The following is a 6,359-nucleotide window of genomic DNA, read 5'->3' on the forward strand; positions in this document are numbered from 1 at the left end:
CGAGGACCCTGCCCGCGAGGGCTCACAGCCTACAAGGGATGGGTGAGGATACAGTAGGTGAGGGTAGAGCTGGCCGTGCAGCGGTATGGTGGAGCGAGGACCCTGCCCGCGAGGGCTCACAGTCTACAAGGGATGGGTGAGGATACAGTAGGTGAGGGTAGAGCTGGCCATGCAGCGGTATGGTGGAGCGAGGACCCTGCCCGCGAGGGCTCACAGTCTACAGGGGATGGGTGAGGATACAGTAGGTGAGGGTAGAGCTGGCCGTGCAGCGGTATGGTGGAGCGAGGACCCTGCCCGCGAGGGCTCACAATCTAGAAGGGATGGGTGAGGATACAGTAGGTGAGGGTAGAGCTGGCCGTGCAGCGGTATGGTGGAGCGAGGACCCTGCCCGCGAGGGCTCACAGTCTACAAGGGATGGGTGAGGATACAGTAGGTGAGGGTAGAGCTGGCCATGCAGCGGTATGGTGGAGCGAGGACCCTGCCCGCGAGGGCTCACAGTCTACAGGGGATGGGTGAGGATACAGTAGGTGAGGGTAGAGCTGGCCGTGCAGCGGTATGGTGGAGCGAGGACCCTGCCCGTGAGGGCTCACAATCTAGAAGGGATGGGTGAGGATACAGTAGGTGAGGGCAGAGCTGGCCGTGCAGCGGTAGGGTGGAGCGAGGACCCTGCCCGCGAGGGCTCAGTCTACAAGGGATGGGTGAGGATACAGTAGGTGAGGGTAGAGCTGGTCGTGCAGCGGTATGGTGGAGCGAGGACCCAGCCCGCGAGGGCTCACAGTCTACGAGGGATGGGTGAGGATACAGTAGGTGAGGGTAGAGCTGGTCGTGCAGCGGTATGGTGGAGCGGGGACCCTGCCCGCGAGGGCTCACAGTCTATGAGGGATGGGTGAGGATACAGTAGGTGAGGGTAGAGCTGGTCGTGCAGCGGTATGGTGGAGCGAGGACCCTGCCCGCGAGGGCTCACAGTCTACAAGGGATGGGTGTGGATACAGTAGGTGAGGGGAGAGCTGGTCGTGCAGCGGTATGGTGGAGCGAGGACCCTGCCCGCGAGGGCTCACAGTCTACAAGGGATGGGTGTGGATACAGTAGGTGAGGGTAGAGCTGGTCGTGCAGTGGTATGGTGGAGCGAGGACCCTGCCTGCGAGGGCTCACAGTCTACAAGGGATGGGTGTGAATACAGTAGGTGAGGGGAGAGCTGGTCGTGCAGCGGTATGGTGGAGCGGGGACCCTGCCCGCGAGGGCTCACAGTCTACAAGGGATGGGTGAGGATACAGTAGGTGAGGGCAGAGCTGGTCGTGCACTGGTATGGTGGAGCGAGGACCCTGCCCGCGAGGGCTCACAGTCTACAAGGGATGGGTGTGGATACAGTAGGTGAGGGGAGAGCTGGTCGTGCAGCGGTATGGTGGAGCGGGGACCCTGCCCGCGAGGGCTCACAGTCTATGAGGGATGGGTGAGGATACAGTAGGTGAGGGTAGAGCTGGTCGTGCAGCGGTATGGTGGAGCGGGGACCCTGCCCGCGAGGGCTCACAGTCTACAAGGGATGGGTGAGGATACAGTAGGTGAGGGTAGAGCTGGTCGTGCAGCGGTATGGTGGAGCGAGGACCCTGCCCGCGAGGGCTCACAGTCTACAGGGGATGGGTGAGGATACAGTAGGTGAGGGTAGAGCTGGTCGTGCAGCGGTATGGTGGAGCGAGGACCCTGCCCGCGAGGGCTCACAGTCTACAAGGGATGGGTGAGGATACAGTAGGTGAGGGTAGAGCTGGTCGTGCAGCGAGGACCCTGCCCGTGAGGGCTCACAGTCTACAAGGGATGGGTGAGGATACAGTAGGTGAGCGTAGAGCTGGTCGTGCAGCGGTATGGTGGAGCGATGGTTGCTTTAGACTGGGGACACTAACCATAAATGCTGTTAGCTGTCGGCTACTTGCTGTTGCGCCATTTAAGTTCAGGGCTCCCCATGATTTCAGCGGTATGTTATGAAGATCACAAGGTCTCTTTGCAAGTCTCCCATCCAAAGATCGGCAACGTCCTCACGACTGTAACTGGCTAGATATTTATTGCAAGACACACACAACTTCGTCTTCAGAGACCACAACGCAAGCCACTACTGCATGCTACGTACGTGCAACCCGGGTGTGAACTGGTTATTATTCTTAACACACAAATCACAACTATAACATAGTAGACAATTAGGATTATTTTTGGTTGTGAGTCTTGTATGAGACTTTATGTCACATCACAAATATTGCCTCAGATCTTAAATCATCAAGCAATTTTGCCAGAGGTCAGGTGTTAGGCTATCTTCACATGTTGCATTTTTGCAGCGTTTTTATGCAAATTTTCAGCGGCGTTTTACAGTACCAGCAAATTCTATGAGATTTCAGTAATCTCATGCACACACTTTGCTTTTTTTCCTGACTATTTCGTCGAAGAACTGCGTTTGTAAGTAGCATGTCACTTCTTTCAGCACTTTTTCAGTGTTTTTCACACAATGAAAGCAATGGGTAGGGCAAAAACTGCAGCAGAAAACACAGGTATCTGGTTTTGCTGTGTTTTTGGGGAAGTTTAATCAGTTTTTTTTAAGCACTAAACTTTATCAGCATAAGAGACAAATGTACCGTGACAAAAACGCAGCACAAACTCATCAAAACCTGCTTTTTTTTAGGTTGTTTTTTTAATGCCAAGAGAGCAGGCTTTGCCTGCAGGAAAAAAATGCTGCAAAAACACAACATGTGAACATAGCCCAAAGATATCTTCGCAAGTTGCGTTCTTTTCTGCAGGCAAAACCTGCTCTCTTGGCATTAAAAAAGCAACCTCAAAAAAAGCAGGTTTTCCGCGTTTTGTGTGCCATTTTTGCTGTGTTTTTGTCAGTGTTCATCTGTTTCTTGTGAATGCTGATAAAGTTTAGTGCAAAAAAATAATCTACTTAAACTTCAGCAGGTTTTGGCACAAAAAATGTAGAAAAACCTGATACCTGCGTTTTTTGCACTACCCATTGCTTTATATCGGTGAAAAAAAACTGCAAATGCTGAAAGAAGTGAAATGCTGCATTTTGCAAAACAGTAAAAAAAAAAAAAAAAAACAAGGCGCGAGCATGAGATTTCTGAAATCTCAGACTTTCCTGGTACTGTAAACGCAGCTGAAAATTTGCATAAAAAAAACACTGCAAAAATGCAACATGTGAACATAACCTAAAAGTTCTTGAAAGGTCGCAAAATTAGTAACTTTTTGCCATTTACACCAGTCCCTGATACCTCTGCCCATGCTTTCAAATGAGGGTGGAGCTTAGGCAGGATTGGGCGTGGCTAAGAACATTCAAGAAATCCATCATTTGCACCACAAAAGCTGCCCAACTTATGACAGACGCACACCGGCCACTGACCGGCCTCATTTTTGCCTCTTGCTCACGTCTCAATGACTTTTGCCTGGCATACAAAACAGGGCTGTGGAGTCGGAGTCAGTATAAAATGGACCAACTCCGACTCCTAAAGTGTATGAGGGAGTCGGAGTCATGAAAATTGAGGAGTCGGAGGTTTGGCTTATCAACTCCACAGCCCTGAAACAAAATGCCTGTCTTGATCAATTGGGGCTTTACAGCAGAAAAACAAAATAAAAACAAAGAAAGGTGGCACCCAACTTCCATTGCAGCACGACCACAATGATAATGTAGAGGTAACAGCACAACGAGCCTTTGGGATCTGCATGTTGCGCTGCCCTTCCCTAAATTCAGTTATATTCCTTGGAGGCGGCTTCCAATGCAAATGTTGACAACCAAATATGAATCAGTCACCAAGAGACTTCTCAAGACTGAAGCACAGAAAAATGGTTACCTCTAGCAACCAATCTGACCACTGACTTCATTTTCTAAGTGTCTTTGAGAGCTGGAATGGATTGGTTGTTAAAGGCGGCGACAGAGCTAGAGCTGCTACATGACTGGTTACTAAGGGCGACAGCGCTAGAGCTGCTACATGACTGGTTGCTAAGGGCGACAGAGCTAGAGCTGCTACATGAATGGTTGCTAAGGGCGACAGCGCTAGAGCTGCTACATGAATGGTTGCTAAGGGCGACAGCGCTAGAGCTGCTACATAAATGGTTGCTAAGGGCGACAGCGCTAGAGCTGCTACATGACTGGTTGCTAAGGGCGACAGAGCTAGAGCTGCTACATGAATGGTTGCTAAGGGCGACAGCGCTAGAGCTGCTACATGACTGGTTGCTAAGGGCAACAGTGCTAGAGCTGCTAGATGACTGGTTGCTAAGGGCAACAGCGCTAGAGCTGCTACATGAATGGTTGCTAAGGGCGAAAGCGCTAGAGCTGCTACATGACTGGCTGCTAAGGGCAACAGCGCTAGAGCTGCTACATGACTGGTTGCTAAGGGCAACAGCGCTAGAGCTGCTACATGACTGGTTGCTAAGGGCAACAGCGCTAGAGCTGCTACATGACTGGTTGCTAAGGGCAACAGCGCTAGAGCTGCTACATGACTGGTTGCTAAGGGCAACAGCGCTAGAGCTGCTACATGACTGGTTGCTAAGGGCAACAGCGCTAGAGCTGCTACATGAATGGTTGCTAAAGGCGACAGCTGCTAGATGTTGGTTGCTACTGGTGACTGAACCATATTTGTCTGGTTGCTATGAGTGACCACACGCGGCAGTCACCAGTTGCTATGGGTGAGTGGTTACTATGGGTGACCACACACGGCAATCACAGGTTGCTATGGGTGAGCGGTTACTATGGGTGACCACACGCAGCAATCACAGGTTGCTATGGGTGAGCGGTTACTATGGGTGACCACACGCAGCAGTCACCGGTTGCTATGGGTGAGCGGTTACTATGGGTGACCACACGCGGCAGTCACCGGTTACTATGGGTGACCACACGCGGCAATCACAGGTTGCTATGGGTGACCACACACAGCAATCACAGGTTGCTATGGGTGAGCGGTTACTATGGGTGACCACACGCGGCAGTCACCGGTTGCTATGGGTGAGTGGTTACTATGGGTGACCACACGCGGCAATCACAGTTTGCTATGGGTGAGCGGTTACTATGGGTGACCACACGCGGCAGTCACCGGTTGCTATGGGTGACCACACACAGCAATCACAGGTTGCTATGGGTGAGCGGTTACTATGGGTGACCACACGCGGCAGTCACCGGTTACTATGGGTGAGCGGTTACTATGAGAGACCGCTCCGTGGCGGACGCTCCATCCCCCACACCGGAGGCGTTTCCCGCCCACACACGGGCTTCTTCCCCGCTTTCCTACGCACGACGGCGGCCTCTGTCCTCGGAGGCGGCTGTGAGGGCTGAGCACCAGGCCTCGGCCACATCTCTCCTCACACACTGCCCCCCCGCCTCAGGCCTGCTTTCCCGCCCTCCTCCCTGCTCTTTCCTGGTCCCCGGGAGCGGCGGGCGGACTCTGGGGAGCCGGGGAGGGCGGCAGGGAAGCCTCGGGAGCCCCATGAGCCGGCAGCTCTATCGCTGGTCCCCAGTTACCGTTTGGGGGCGAGTTCTCGTGGTGTTTTGTGGGCGATAATGGCGTCCTTCCTCGCGAGAGAATCCAGCACCTCCTCTCCTCCTCGCTGTAGCTGATACCGCACTGCGCACGCGTGGCCTACGGCGGAGGACGCATGCGTAATGGGACACTGGGCGACTTACGCCACCTACTGCTCATAATGTGGAAGTGACAGTAAAAGAGACGGTGCAGAAGACAGTGCAGGGGGAGAGGGAGAAAGTACAAGGGAGACTGTGCAGGGAGAGAGGGAGACAGTGCAGGGGGAGAGGGAGAAAGTACAAAGGAGACAGTGCAGGGGGAGAGGGAGAAAGTACAAGGGAGACTGTGCAGGGAGAGAGGGAGACAGTGCAGGGGGAGAGGGAGAAAGCACAAGGGAGACTGTGCAGGGAGAGAGGGAGACAGTGCAGGGGGAGAGGGAGAAAGTACAAAGGAGACAGTGCAGGGGGAGAGGGAGAAAGTACAAGGGAGACAGTGCAGGGAGAGAGGGAGACAGTGCAGGGGGAGAGGGAGAAAGTACAAGGGAGACAGTGCAGGGGGAGAGGGAGAAAGTACAAGGGAGACAGTGCAGGGAGAGAGGGAGACAGTGCAGGGGGAGACAGTGCAGGGAGAGAGGGAGACAGAGCAGGGGGAGAGGGAGAAAGTACAAGGGACACAGTGCAGGGGAGAGGGAGAAAGTACAAGGGAGACAGTGCAGGGAGAGAGGGAGAAAGTACAAGGGAGACAGTGCAGGGGGAGAGGGAGAAAGTACAAGGGAGACAGTGCAGGGGAGAGGGAGACAGTGCAGGGGAGAGGGAGACAGTGCAGGGGGAGAGGGAGACAGTACAAGGGAGACAGTGCAGGGGGAGAGGG

The 6,359-nt window shown here is 53.7% G+C and overlaps 1 protein-coding gene across 1 annotated transcript in view; it reads right to left on the reverse strand.

Annotated features, from left to right (window-relative positions):
* The window catches only part of BANP (BTG3 associated nuclear protein), a 433,716-nt gene extending 428,088 nt beyond the window's left edge, over positions 1-5,628 (reverse strand). Inside the window, exon 1 of the mRNA XM_073659719.1 lies at positions 5,492-5,628. The gene's annotated coding sequence lies outside the window, so the exon portion shown is untranslated. The remainder of the gene's footprint in view (positions 1-5,491) is intronic.
* Between the last annotated feature and the right edge of the window lie 731 nt (positions 5,629-6,359).

This window comes from Phyllobates terribilis, unplaced genomic scaffold (assembly GCF_046119375.1).
Source record: "Phyllobates terribilis strain yellow unplaced genomic scaffold, ASM4611937v1 Scaffold_14__1_contigs__length_39327217, whole genome shotgun sequence".
NCBI lineage: Eukaryota > Metazoa > Chordata > Amphibia > Anura > Dendrobatidae > Phyllobates > Phyllobates terribilis.